The 15,284-nt window shown below is 39.9% G+C and overlaps 1 long non-coding RNA gene across 1 annotated transcript in view; it reads left to right on the forward strand.

The window, feature by feature from the left end:
• LOC111548719 overlaps positions 1 to 14,674 on the forward strand; it is a 38,207-nt gene extending 23,533 nt beyond the window's left edge. The window contains exon 3 of the long non-coding RNA XR_002733504.2: positions 14,527 to 14,674. This is a non-coding gene — a long non-coding RNA (uncharacterized LOC111548719). The remainder of the gene's footprint in view (positions 1 to 14,526) is intronic.
• Positions 14,675 to 15,284: the final 610 nt, after the last annotated feature.

Genomic DNA, 15,284 nt, shown 5'->3' on the forward strand with positions numbered 1-15,284 from the left:
TAGCTACCATATCTGATGCTACCATGTTTGAAGTCAAACTTTTCAGCTACATGAGCCAAAAAATGCTCTTTTCTTAAGCTGAAATTGACTGCTTAGCTATAAAATCAATCTATAATACATGTAATCAGACCTTGGTAAAGTTACTTCAAAACATTTTATTTAATTGTTCCCAAGTCACCTGGCTCTTTAGGGAGCTGGCCAGTCAAGGAAGCCATATGTTAAGTGGGGACACAGGTTTTAGAGCCAGACATTCATGGAGCTGACTCTGGCTTCTTAACCTTTCTGAGTGTTAGTTTCTTCATCTGTTAAATGTAGATAACAGTAGTGTCATGCAATTTTTTTTTTTCATGTCTGAGGGCAGATTCTGTGAGCACAAAAAGACTACTTACAGCAGTTTAGGTTTTAAGTTAATATTTAATTTATTAATTTAAAACTCAATACCTAGGTTTATTTAAGTCTTAAAATTCAGTTCATAAGTATACTATTCTATCTGTAAGTCTATTATATATAATCTATTATATAGATTTACAGATAGAATAGTATACTTATAAACTAAGCTTATATAAAATAATAATTAAGTTTAAGGGGATCTTTTATCATCGTTCAAGTAACTCAGGCAGAACTATCTAAACTCTTTTAAACAGTCTCACTTATAAGCTTATGCAACATAATTATATTAGAATTTTAAACTGAATTTGTAAATTTCATATATTCTTTTTTCATTTTATACCTGTCATATGCCTAACCAGTCAAGTTCCATCACTGAGGAGGCAGGACTAGATTGCAACTCTGACTCTGATGGACAGAGCAGCATGTGGAGGCTCGCATGGTGAATTTTAACTCCAGAATGACTGCAGGAATAAGTCAGGAATCCTGTGAGGACCCACAGACCCTCTGAAGGAAGTGAACTGCTCCTGCAGGACCTGGGAGACACCCCAAATACTGTGAGTGGCCAAACTGTGGAAGTGGGAAAGGGAGATCCTCTGCCCCTGAACACATGCCGCCACTAGGGAAACTGAAGATCTAGTTTTTGGGAGAAGATTTCGACCTTACTTGGAGCTGAGTCAATTTAGAGAGCCGAGTGAAATACAGGGGTAGAAGAAGCAGTGGGAAAGGCCCTGGGAACTCGCTGAGTCCCCAAGCAGGCCATTCCTGCCTGGCATCACAGGACTTGTTTGAGAGGGTGGCCAGAGGTGCAGGAAAAATGCCACGGAGAGAAGAAAGTCTCCAGATGCACTTTGTAACAATTTGAAGCATTTGAGAAGCCTCCTGACCAGAACTTGGGGGAGGGTGTGAATCCTGCTTGCAGACTTCACGGGTTGGGGAAGAACTCAAGCCCTTTTCTTTCAAACCTGGGAGGCAGGTAGCCTGGGGCAAGTTCCCAGCCCTGCTTACCCATTGCCTGGAAACAGACTCGGTGCCATTAGCGGGGCATAGTGGGAGTGAGACCGGCCCTTTGGATTGTGTGGGAGCTGGATGAGGCTTGTGACTGCCAGATTTTCCCCACTTCCTGGACAACCTGTGTGACTCAGCAGAGGCAGCCATAATCCTTCTAGGAACATAGCTTCATTGACCTGGGAACCTCACTTCCATCCCCCACAGAAGCCACAGCAAAACCCACCCAAGGAGAGTCTGAGCTCAGACATCCCTAGCCCTGCCCACACCTGATGGTCCTTCCCTACCCACCCTGGTAGCTGAAGACAAAGGACATATACTCTTGAGAGTTCTAGGGCCCCACCGACCACCAGTTCCTCTTCATACTACCACAGTTGATGCTCTCTAGAAAGCACCACCTCCCAGCAGAAGGCCAGCCAGCACAAAAATAGAGCATTAAGCCACAAAAGCTAAGAACCCTCATAGAGTGTACATTTCACCACCCTGCCACCTCCACTGGAACAGGAGCTGGTATCCACAGCTGAGAGACCCAAAGATGGTTCACATCACAGGACTCTGTGAAGACAACCCCCAGTATTACCACAGAGCCTGGTAGACTTGCTGGATGACTAGACCCGGAAGAGAGATGACAATCACTACAGCTCGGCTCTCAGGAAGCCACATCCATACAGAAGGGGGGAGAGTACTACATCAAAGGAACACCCCATTGGACAAAAGAATCTGAACAGCTGCCTCTAGCCCTAGACCTTCCCTTTGACAGAGCCTACCCAAATGAGAAGGAACCATAAAAGCAACCCTGTAATATGACAAAACAAGACTCTTAAACACCCCCCAGAAGTCACAGTAGCTCACCAGCAATGAATCCAAACCAAAAAGAAATCCTTGATTTACCTGAAAAAGAATTCAGGAGGTTAGTTATTAAGCTAATCAGGGAGGCACCAGAGAAAGGTGAAGCCCCATGCAAGGAAATCCAAAAAATGATACAAGAAGTGAAGACAGAAATATTCAAGAAAATAGATAGCATAAAAAAAAAACACAATCAAAACTTCAGGAAACATTGGACACACTTAGAGAAATGCAAAATGCTCTGGAAAGTCTCAGCAATAAAATTGAACAAGTAGAAGAAAGAAATTCAGAGTTCAAAGACAAGGTCTTCAAATTAATCCAATCCAACAAAGACAAAGAAAAAAGAATAAGAAAACATGAATAAAGCCTTCAAGAAGTCTGGGATTATGTTAAACCACCAAACCTAAGAATAGTTGGTGTTCCTGAGCAAGAAGAGAAATCTAAAAGTTTGGAAAACGTATTTGGGGGAATAATCAAGGAAAATTTCCCCAGCCTTGGTAGAGACCTAGACATCCAAATACAAGAAGTGCAAACAACAACTGGGAAGTTCATTGCAAAAATATCGTCACCTGGGCACATTGTCATCAGGTTATCTAAAGTTAAGATGAAGGAAAAAATCCTAAGAGCTGTGAGACAAAAGCACCAGGTAGCCTATAAAGGAAAACTTATCAGATTAACAGCAGATTTCTCAGCAGAAACCCTGTAAGTTAGAAGGGATTGGGGCCCTATCTTCAGCCTGCTTAAACAAAACAATTATCAGCCAAGAATTTTGTATCCAGCAAAACTAAGCACCATACAGAAGGAAAGATACAGTCTTTTTTAGACAAATGCTGAGAGAATTTGCCATTACCAAGCCACCACTATAAGAACTGCTCAAAGGAGTTCTAAATCTTGAAACAAATCCTGGAAACACATGAAAACAAAACCTCTTTAAAGCATAAATCTCACAGGACCTATAAAACAACAACAACAAGGCAACAAATAGCATGATGAATGGAATGGTACCTCACATCGCAATACTAATATTGAATGTAAATGGCCTAAATGCTCCACTTAAAAGATACAGAATCACAGAATGGATAAGAATTAACTAACCAATTATCTGCTACCTTCAAGAGACTCACCTGACATATAAGGACTCACATAAACTTAAAGTAAATGGGTGGGAAAAGGCATTTCATGCAAATGGACACCAAAAGCAAGCAGGGGTAGCTATTCTTATATCAGACGAAACAAACTTTAAAGCAACAGCAGTTAAAAAAAGACAAAGAGAGACATTATATAATAGTAAAAAGCCTTATCCAACAGGAAAATATCACAATTCTAAACATATATGCACCTAACACTGGGGCTCCCAAATTTATAAAACAATTACTAATAGACCTAAGAAATGAGATAGACACCAACACAATAATAGTAGGGGACTTGAATACTCCACTGACAGCACTAGATAGGTCAAGACAGAAAGTCAACAAAAAAATCAATGAATTTAAACTATACCTTGGAACAAATGTAATTAACAGATATATACAGAATATTCCATCCAACAACCCCAGAATACACATCCTATACAACAGTGCATGGACCTTTCTCCAAGACAGACCATATGATAGGCCACAAAAGGAGCCTCAATAAATTTAAGAAAATTGAAATTATGTTAAGCACTCTCTCAGACCACAGTGGAATAAAACTGGAAATCATCTCCTAAAGAAACCTTCAAAACCATGCAAATACATTGAAATTAAATAAACTGCTCCTGAATGATCACTGGGTCAAAAACAAAATCAAGATGGAAATTTAAAAATTCTTTGAACTGAACAACAATAATGACACAACCTATTAAAATCTCTGGGATACAGTAAAGGCAGTGCTAAGAGGAAAGTTCATAGCCCTAAATGCCTACATCAGAAAGACTGAAAGAGCACAAACTGACATTCTAAGGTCACACTTCAAGGAACTAGAGAAACAAGAACAAACCAAACCCAAATTCAGTAGAAGAAAGGAAATAACCAAGATCAGAGCAGAATTAAATGAAATTGAAACAAAAAAAAATACAAAAGATAAATGAAACAAGAAAATGGTTCTTTGAAAAGATAAATAAAATTGATAGATCATTAGCAAGGTTAACCAAGAAAAAAAGAGAAAATCCAAACAACCTTAAAAAGAAATGAAATGGGAGATACTACAACTGACACCACAGAAATACAAAAGATCATTCAAGGCTACTATGAACACCTTTATGCGCATAAACTAGAAAACCTAGAGGAGATGGATAAATTCCTGGAAAAATACAACCCTCCTAGCTAAATCAGAAAGAATTAGATACCCTGAACAGACCAATAACAAGCAGCAAGATTAAAGTGGTAATTAGAAAGTTACCAACAACGATAAAAAAGTACAGGACCAGACAAATTCACAGCAAAATTCTACCGGACATTCAAAGAAGAATTGATACCAATCCTTTTGACACTATTCTACAAGATAGAGAAAGAAGGAACCCTCCCTAATTCTTTCTATGAAGCCAGCATCACCCTAATACCAAGACCAGGAAAGGACATAACCAAAAAAGAAAACTGCAGACTGATATCCCTGATTAGCATATATGCTAAAATCCTTAACAAAATACTAGCTAACTGAATCCAACTACATATCAAAAAGATAATCCACCATGATCAGGTGGGTTTCACATCAGGGATGCAAGGATGGTTTAACTTAGGCAAGTCAATAAATGTGATACATCACTTCAACAGAATTAAAAATAAAAATCACATGATCATCTCAATAGAGGCAGAAAAAGCATTTGACAAAATCCAAGATCCATTTATGATTAAAACTCTCAGCAAAATCAGCATACAAGGGACATATCTCAATGTGATAAAAACCATCTATGACAAACCCATAGCCGACATAATACTGAATGGGGAAAAGTTGAAAGCATTCCCTCTGAGAACTGGAACAAGACAAGGATGCCCACTCTCACTATTTCTCTTCAACATAGTACTGGAAGTCCTAGCCAGAACAATCAGACAAGAGAAAGAAATAAAGGGCATCCAAATTGGTAAAGAGGAAGTCAAACTGTCACCATTGCTGACGATATGATTGTTTACCTCAAAAACCCAAAGACCCCTGCAGAAAGCTCCTTGAACTCATTAAAGAATTCAGCAAAGTTTCCGGATACAAGGTTAATGTACACAAATCAGTACCTCCTCTATACACCAACAGCAACCAAGCAGAGAACCAAATCAAGAACTCAATCCCTTTTACAATAGCTGCAAAAATAAATAAATAAATAAAATACTTAGGAATATACATAACCAAGGAAGCAAAAGACCTCTACAAGGAAAACTACAAACACTGCTAAAAGAAATGATAAATAACACAAACAAGTGGAAACACATCCAATGCTCATGGATGGGTAGAATCAATATTGTGAAAATGACCACACTGCCAAAAGGAATCTACAAATTCAATGCAATTCCCATCAAAATACCACCATCATTTGTCACAGAATTATTTTAAAAATTCTAAAATTCATATGGAACCAATAAAGAGCCCACATAGACAAACCAAGACTAAGCAAAAAGAACAAATCTGGAGGCATCACACTCCCTGATTTCAAACTATACTATAAGGCCATAGTCACCAAAATAGCATAATACTGGTATAAAAATAGGCACATAGACCAGTGGAACAGAATAGAGAACTCAAAAATAAATCCAAATACTTATAGCCAACTGATCTTCAACAAAGCAAACAAAAACATAAGGTGGAGAAAGGACACCCTTTTCACCACATGGCATGGGGATAACTAGCTAGCCACAAGCAGGAGAATGAAACTGGATCTTCATATCTCACCTTATACAAAAATCAACCCATGATGCATTAAGGACTTAAATCTAAGACCTGACACTAGAAAAATACTAGAAGATAACATTGGAAAACCCCTTCTAAACATTGGCTTGGGCAAGGATTTCATGACCAAGAACCCAAAAGCAAATGCAATAAAAACAAAGATAAACAGCTGGAACTGAATTAAACTAACGAGCTTTTGCATGGCAAAAGGAACAGTCAGCAGAATAAAGAGACAACCCACAGAGTGGGAAAAAATCTTAACAATCTATGCATTTGACAAAGGACTAATATCCAGAATCTGCAACGAACTCAAACAAAGCAGCAAGAAATGAAACAAACAATCCCATCAAAAAGGGGCTAAGGACATGAATAGACAATTCTCAAAAGAAGATATATAAATGCCCAACACACATGAAAAAATGCTCGACATCACTAATGATCAGGGTAATGCAAATCAAAACCACAAGGTGATATCACCTTACTCCTGCAAGAATGGCCATAATCAAAAAATAAAAACAGTAGATGTTGGCATGGATGAGATGACCAGGGAACATTTCTACACTGCTAGTGGGAATGTAAACTAGTACAACCACTACGGAAAACAGTATGGAAATTCCTTAAAGAACTAAAAGCAGAACTACCATTTGATCCAGCAATCCCACCACTGGGTATTTACACAGAGGAAAAGAAGTCATTATATGAAAAAGATAACTTGCACACACATGTTTATAGCAGCACAATTCACAATTGCAAAATCATGGAACAAACCCAAATGCCCATCAATCAATGAGTGAATAAAGAAACTGTGGCATATATATGCAATGGAATACTACTCACCTAGAAAAAGGAATGAATTAACAGCATTTGCAGTGACCTGGATGAGATTGGAGACTGTTATTCTAAGTGAAGTAACTTAGGAATGGAAAACCAAACATTGTATGCTGTCACTGATATGTGGGAGCTAAGCTGTGAGGATACAAAGGCATAAGAATGATACAATGGACTTTGGAGACTTAGGGAGAAGGGTGGGAGGGGGCAAGGGATAAAAGACAACAAACAGGGTGCAGTGTATGCTGCTCAGGTGATGGGTACACCAAAATCTCACAAATCACCATTAAAGAACTTACTCATGTAACCAAACACCACTTGTACCCCAAAAACCTATGGAAAAAAATTTTTTTAAATTATAAATTAAAAAAAAAACAAAAAATTTCCATCCCTGATAAGCAAATCCTTCCCAAGTACTCAACTAAAAGTTATTATGTATATTAAACATGCAAATTTATTAGGTCTAATTGTCAAATATTCTAATACTATTTATAACCCTAATTAAATTTTCATACACCTCACAGGTCTAATTGATCAAATTAAGTTAATCTATTGGATTCTTCAATATGCCATATTACATTAAAATTACACTTTAAGTACCATACTCCCCCACATATGAACTTATTATAAACATAAAATTATTAACATAATAGGTTTGATTTATTTATCATCTCTGTTTTTAATTCTAAGCCTTTTCAGGTTTGAAAAGTCACTTACTCACTGAGTTCTAGCATCTCCAGGGAGTTCGGATTACTAGGTCAAGAATTCACAACCATGATAGAGTTACCAACTCAGGGGGCCAAGCTGAGGTGACTGGCTCAACAGTTCATGGCTGTGAGATAGTTACCTTGTCAGGAAAACTGAGGTTGACATCTTAAACAAGTTGAAGCTATAGAGCTGAAAATTTGTTAACACGATAAGGTCATTATTGGTTAGAGATTTGACATTGGGGAGCAGGATCTGAGCTTTGCAGGCTTCCAGAATGATTCTACCTGAGCTACATCTGGATACAGTGAGTCGTTTTCATAGTCACCATGACAACAGGGGCCTTCTAGTCCATATCCTTCTACAGGATTCAAATTACACCCTTCTGTAATTCATCTAGTCAAAGTTTGCAACCTAACTCAGGTTGCAAGAATGGAAACTTCTACCACAATTGGAGTAGATATATGAGCCTCTTAAGATTCACAAATGTCTCACCAATAAGGCCAGTGTGTTTGCTACTTCTCACTCACTGGATCCAATCAGCATAATGATATCAATGTAATGGACTAGTGTGATATCTTGTGGAAAAGAAAATCGATCAAAGTCTCTCCAAACAAGATTATGACACAAAGCTGGAGACTTGATATACCACTGAGGTAGGACACTAAAGGTATATTGCTGGCCCTGCCAACTGAAGGCAAATTGTTTCTTGTGACCCTCATGGACAGGTATGGAGAAAAAGCATTTGCCAAATCAATGGCTGCATACCAGGTACCAGGAGACGTGTTAATTTGCTCAAGAAATGAAACCACATCTGGTACAGTAGCTGCAATTGGAGTCATGACTTGGTTAAGCTTACGATAATCCACTGTCATTCTCCAAGATCCATCTGTCCTCTGCACAAGTCCAATAAGAGAGTTAAATGAGGATGTGGTGGGAATCACCACTCCTGCATCTTTCAAGCCCTTGATGGTGAAACTAATCTCCACAGATTAGTTTCTAATCTGTGGAGCTCTAATGGCTCTAATGGCAGCTCTAATGGCTTCCATTTGGCCTTTCCCACCATAATAGCCCTCACCCTACCAGTCAGGGAGCAATGTGGGGGTTCTGCCAGCTGCTAAGTATGTCTATGCCAATTATGCATTCTGGCACTGGAGAAATGACCACAGGCTACATCTTTCTGCTATGTTGGATGCTTCCTGCCCTCAAACACTGGACTCCAGGTTCTTCAGTTTTAGGACTTGGACTGGCTCTCCTCGCTCCTCAGCTTGCAGACAGCCTATTGTGGGACCTTGTGATTATGTATATAAAAAGTATAAATGTGAGTGTAGGTAAGTTAGGGGAAACCTCCAGAAGTATAAAATATAACTTTCAAACCAACTGTAGATATCTTCTGGATCTTTGTGGTCAGAAAAAAGAAAAGAGAAAAAAAAGAGAGAAAAATCAAACCAGCTATAGATAAATGTTAATAGGTTAAAGTTAAACATAGAAAAACATATTTCTATGTAAAGGAAGGAGAAGAAAAAAATAGAAAAATGAATTTCCAGTTCTGATATTACCTTGTTGATTTTCTGTCCAGATGATCTGTCCAATGTTGACAGTGGGATGTTGGAGTCCCCATCTATTATTGTATTGTGGTCTCTCTTTAGCTCTAATACACTTTACATATCTGGGTGTTCTGGTGTTGCATGCATATATATTCACAATCTTCTTTCTGAATTGATTCCTTTATCATTATATAATGACCTTTGTCTCTGTTTTTTTACTTAAAGTGCATTTTGTCTGATAAAAGTATAGCTATTCTCGTGTGCTTTTGGTTTCCGTTTGTGTAGAATATCTTTTCCCATCCCTTCACTTTCAGTCTATTACATGTTTAAAGGTGAAGTGACTTTCTTGTAAGCAGCATATAGTTCGGCCTTTTTTTTTTTTTTTATTATTTATTTTTTTCCTAATCCGTCCAGCTTTTCTATACATTTTAATTGAAGAATTTGAAACATTTATATTCAGGGTTGCTATTGATAGGTGAAGATTTACTCTCGTCATTTTGTAATTGTTTTCTGATTGTTTTATATATTGTTTGCTCCTCTCTTATTGTTTATTCTTGCAATTTGGTGGTTTTCTGTAGTGATAATGTTTGATTCTTTTTTTTATTTGTATATCAACTCTACCAGTGAGTTTTATACCTTTCTGTGTTTTCATAAGTGTTGATATCATCTTTTTGCTTGCAAATGTAGGAGTCCCTTAAGCATTTCTTTTAGGACCAGTCTAGTGGTGATGAAGCCCCTCAATTTTTGCTTACGTGAGAAAAACTTTATTTCTCCATTTCTGAAGGATACTTTTGGTGGGTATTCTTGGCTAGTAGTTTTGTTTTGTTTTTTCCTTTAGCACTTTGAATATATGTGTCCTTTCTCTCCTGGTTTGTAAGGTTTATGCTGTTGTTACTGTGATGGGAATTCCCTTATATATACTACTTGATGCTTTTCTCTTGTTTTAGAATTCTCTTTGTCTTTGACTTTTGACAGTTTTTAATATGTCTCAGAAAGGACATTTTGTGGTTGAATCTATCTGGAGACTTTTGAGCTTTCCATATCTGGTTGTTTATATTTCTCTCTCAAGACTTGAGACATTTCCAGTGATTATTTCATTAAGTAGGTTTTCTATGCCTTTGCCAGCTCTTCTTCTGGAGTACCAAAAACACAAATGTTTATTCTCTTGATGATATCCTATATGTCATATAGGCTCCTTTCTTTCTTTCTCTTTCTTTCTTCCTTCCTTTCTTCCTTTCTTCTTTCTCTTTCTCTTTCTTTCTCTCTTTCTTTTTTTTTTTTTTTTTGATTGAGTCTCACTCTGTCACCCAGGCTGGAGTGCAGTGGCACACGATCTTAGCTTGCTGTTACCTCTGCTTCCTGGATTCAAGCAATTCTTGTGCCTCAGCCTCTCAAGTAACTGGGATTACAGGCATGCACTATCATGCCCAGCTAATTTTTTTGTATTTTTAGTAGAGATGAGGTTTTGCCATGTTGGCCAGGCAGGTCTCGAACTTTTGGCCTCAAGTGATCCACCCGCGTTGGCCTCCCAAAGTACTGGGATTACAGGCATGAGCCACTGTGCCCGGCTTCCTGAGTTTCCTTAACATCATTATTTTGAATCCCTTTTAAGGCATTTCATAGACTTCCTTTTCTTTGGGGTCTATTATTGAATAATTATTGTGTTCCTTTAGAGGTGTCATGTTTCCTTGCCTTTTTTGTTTGTTTATTGTGTCTCTATGTTGTTATCTATGCATCTAGTATAATAGTCACTTCTTCCAATTTTATGAAGTAGCTTTCATAGGGGAAGACTTTTTCCTGTAGATGTATCTATAGTATCAATTGGGTAGGGTTGTTCAGTTTTGGTTCTGAGTGAGCGTTATAGTGTAGTGTCTGTATGATTCCTACAGCTGTAATCAGTGTCACCAGTATTTCCAAGTTCCTCATTGACTTAGGCTGCAGTTGTTTGTGAAGGTTGTGGTGAAGCTTTGCTGTAGATATGGATTCTGGGTGGGCCAGTCCTCAGATACCCAGGCAGTGCATGCGAGTATCAGTAGTGGCAGCAGTGACCCTAAACGGATTGTCCTCTGGTCCCTGGACAGCATGCACAGGTGCTGGTGGTAGAGATGGCTGCCCTTGGTGGTCCGGTCCTTGGCCCCAAGATGGCATGTGCACTGGCACCAATGGTGGCAGTGGTAGCAGCAGCCCCAAGCAGTTCAGTCCTTGGGCCCCCAGGCAGTGTGTGGCCCCTCTGCTAAAGGGGGCAGAGTTGCTGTCAGTGATGGTGGCCCTGGGCAGGCAGCTCTCAGACTGAGTGACATGAACTTTGGCTCCTTATGTCCTGGGGGCAATCTCCCTGATGTGCTGGGCTGTCTGTTCCCTGGGGTGTAGGGTACTGAGTGGTCTCAGGTGCCAGGAAAATGGCCACATCACTGGTTCTAGCTGGTGTCAGGACACTGCAGTCTTCTGAGACTTATTCCAGAGGAAAGTCTTAGCTGGCTGGAATTCAAGAAGGAGCTAAATTGAAATGGGCTTAGCTTAACAGAAAACCAGGAAGGACAGACTTGTTCCTTTCACTGATAAGAAAGAGAAAGACCCTTCTCAGAAAAGGAATGGAGTGAAAGTCCTAAATGAAACAAGGAGCTCTACAGAATTTCAAGTACCAGTCCCTTGGGAGCTCTCCAAATGTTCCAGAAGTTCATCAGTTACAGTTTAGGTTTTCCTACCCTGGCACTGGTTTCCACACAGGTTTCTGTTGTGGTATGTTGTGATTCTCTGTATCTACCTGTCTCTCCAGTTTCAGGGGCAATGATTTGCCCTGTGACCTCACTTCTTTTATGGATCTAAGAAGAGCTGTTGATCTTTTAGTTTGTTCAGCTTTTACTTATTGCTAAAACAGAGGGGTGACTTCTAAGCTCCTTACACGTGGAACTAGAAACCAGAATTATTTTTATTCACTCAGCTGCACTATGTCTTTTAATTGCAGAGATTAATCCACTTAAAGTAATTACTGATAGGAAAGAACTTATCATTGCCACTTTATTATTATTTCTGTCTGTCTCGTAGTTATTTTGTCTCTCTTTTCTTCTCTTGGTGCCCTTCCTTTGTGTTTCACTGATTTTTGTGTGTGTGTTGACTTGCTTTGATTCTTTTCTCATTTTTTTCCTGTGCATCTTCTATGGATATTTTCTTCATGGCCACCATGAGGTTTACATAAACATCTTATAGTTATAACAATCTATTTTAAGCTAATAACAATTTCAATTACATTGAACTCTACTCCTTTACCTCTCCCCCACTTTATCAATGTCACAAATTACATCTTTTTATACTTTGTATGCATCAATGCAGTTTGAGTTTTTGTGTTTTTCTCTCTTAAATTATATACCAGTTATTAAGGGATTTACATACCAACATTACAGTATTACAGTATTCTGTATTTATCTATAGATACACCTTTACTAGTGAGTTGTGTATTTTTGCACGTTTGTGTTGCTGTCTAGCATCCTTTAGTTTAAATCTGAGGACTCATCCTAACATTTCCTGTAAGGCAGGTGTTGTGGGAATGAATTCCCTAAGCTTTTGCTTATCTTAGTAAGCTTTTCTTTTCTTTTCTTTTTTTCCTTTTTTTCTTTCTTTTTTTTTATTTTTATTTTTTTTTTTAGCATTGTCTTGCCATCACCCAGGTTGGAAGGCAGTAGCATGATCATAGCTCACTCTAACCTCAAATTCCTGGGTTTACGTGATCTTCCCACCTCAACCTCTTGAGTAGCTAGGAGTACAGGTTCATGCCATCACACCAGCTTTGTGTGTGTGTGTGTGTGTGTGTGTAGAGATAGGGTCTTGCTATGTTGTCCAGGTTATTCTCAAACTCCTGACCTCAAGCAATCCTCCTACCTTAGCCTCCCAAAGTGCTAGGATTATAGGCATGAGTAACCATACCCGCCTCTCTTTCATTTTTGAAGGACAGTTTTGCTGGATGTAGTGTTCTTGTTTGGCAGGGTGTGTGTGTGTGTGTGTGTGTGTGTGTGTGTGTGTGTTTCTTTCAGCACTTTAACTACACCACCACATTCCCTCTTGCCTATAAGGTTTCTGCTGAGAAACTCCCTGATAATTTTATAAAGTTTCCTTGTATGCAATGACTTGCTTTTTTCCTGCTAGCTTCAAGACTTTGTCTTTAACTGCTGACAGTTTGATTGTAATGTGTGCTCCTTATTGTGGGCCTCTTTGGTTCATCTTAATTGGAGTTCTTTGAGCTTCTTGGGATTGGACGTCCATTTCATTCCTCAGATTTTGGAAATTTGGGTCATTATTCTTCAATTACATTCTCAATCCCTTTCTCTCCCTCTTCTTCTGGAACTCACATAATGTGTATATTGACCCACTAGATGGTATCCCATAAATCCCTTGGGATTTTTAAATTTTTCTTCATTCTTTTTTTTCTTTGTGTTCCTCTGACTCACTAAGTTCAATCTGTCTTCAAGTTACCTGATTCTTCCTTCTGCTTAAGTCTGCTGTTGAACCCCTGTAGTGAATTTTTCAATTCAGTTATTGTATTCTTCGGTTTCAGAATTTGTTTGGTTCTTTGTTTCTGTCTCTATTGACATTCTCATTTCATTCACACATTGTTTTTCTGATTTTTCACAGACTGGCTTCATACAGACAAAGACCTTCAATAAGGTCTTGGCTTCAATAAGCAGCCAAGGTAGATTCTGGGAACCTCCGAATCCTTTCGGTGGGGATGTTACTTCTCTGGGCTCATGCTTGCAATTTCCCAATTATAGACCTTTGCCAGTTTGTTGTTACTTTCAGAAGTGTATAATTTCCTGTTCTTTCTAGTGTCTGTCTGAGGTACTGCAGGTTCTCTGGTAGTACTGCAGCAAGTCTCCCTGCTCTCCTTTGTGCTCAGTGGCCCCCAGGCATTCAAATTATGTTGGCTCCCCAAATTAGGTGACAAATACCAGTCCCTTAGGCAGTTCTCCCAAAAGGCAGAATACTAACACATGTTCTGCTCTTCTCCTTCCTTCCCAAGAGAGAAGCCACAAATTGGGGGCCTTCTCTCAATTGTGCTGTGTTGAACTCTGTCTCTGGCACTACAGACCCTCCAGTGTTGCAGCAAGATGTACTTCCCAACTCTATTCTCCCTTGCTTTCAGTGGCCCCCAGGCATCCAGAGTATTCCAGTTCCATTAGTACATCAAGTTATGCAAGAAAAGAAACCAGCCCACAGGCAGCCCTCCAAAAGGCCAGAACATTAGATGTATGTTCTGCTTTTCTCTTTCCCCCAAGGAAGAACCTGTGACCCAAGCTGAGCTGTGCTGGTTTGAGGAAGGGACAATCACAGATAAAGTGAAATGGCTCCTTACCTGTTTCAGTGTGGTTCTTGTTTGGACGAATGGAAGCAAGATGGTGCACTTCCGGGTTCTTCTTCACCACCAACTCTTCCCGCACGTGTGAAAATGCAGCCGGCGCCCGGGAAAGTGCAGATCAACTGGGCATGCGCCAGGTGACGTCAATCCGAAGAGACCAAGATTTACCTGGTCGCACCTGTGGAACGCCCCCCGACACGCCCGTGCCCCGCCTAATGCCCTCCCACTCCTAGAAAAGCCACTCTTGGCCAGTGAGCCACCCGGCCTTCTCACAGCCCCACTCTTGTCGGGATGTCGGGACTGTGGGAACTCCGTCGAGAGCCCCACCGGGGGACTCTGCCGGCCTTCTTTGCCGGAGGCCAACAGACCTCTTCCCCACATCTTAAGTGACCAAAAATAAACTTGCAGTTTTGCTCCTACACTTGCCTACCCGCTGGTTCTTTTGCGCTCGCTCGGCTGGTCTTAGAAAAACAAATCAGTTGGTGCCGAAGACCTGGGAGGAGACCCCTCCTCAGGCCTCTAGGGGTTGAGGAACCTCCTCCTGCTCCCACGCCACAGACGGACCAGGACCTGAGACCTGCTTCCCTCACTCTCACGGCCTCTCTGGGGTAAGTGCCCTTGTCTCCTCTTTACCTCCCTCGGCCAGAAATCCTGCGTGGGTCCGAGGTCCATTTTGAGCCACCAAGTGGCTCAGGAGACCCGTTCAGGACGGAGACATCCGCCTGAAGGTAATCTCCACTTTGGCTCCATGAGCCTCCAGTCTG

Source organism: Piliocolobus tephrosceles, chromosome 1 (genome assembly GCF_002776525.5).
Source record: "Piliocolobus tephrosceles isolate RC106 chromosome 1, ASM277652v3, whole genome shotgun sequence".
In the NCBI taxonomy this organism is placed as follows: Eukaryota; Metazoa; Chordata; class Mammalia; order Primates; family Cercopithecidae; genus Piliocolobus; species Piliocolobus tephrosceles.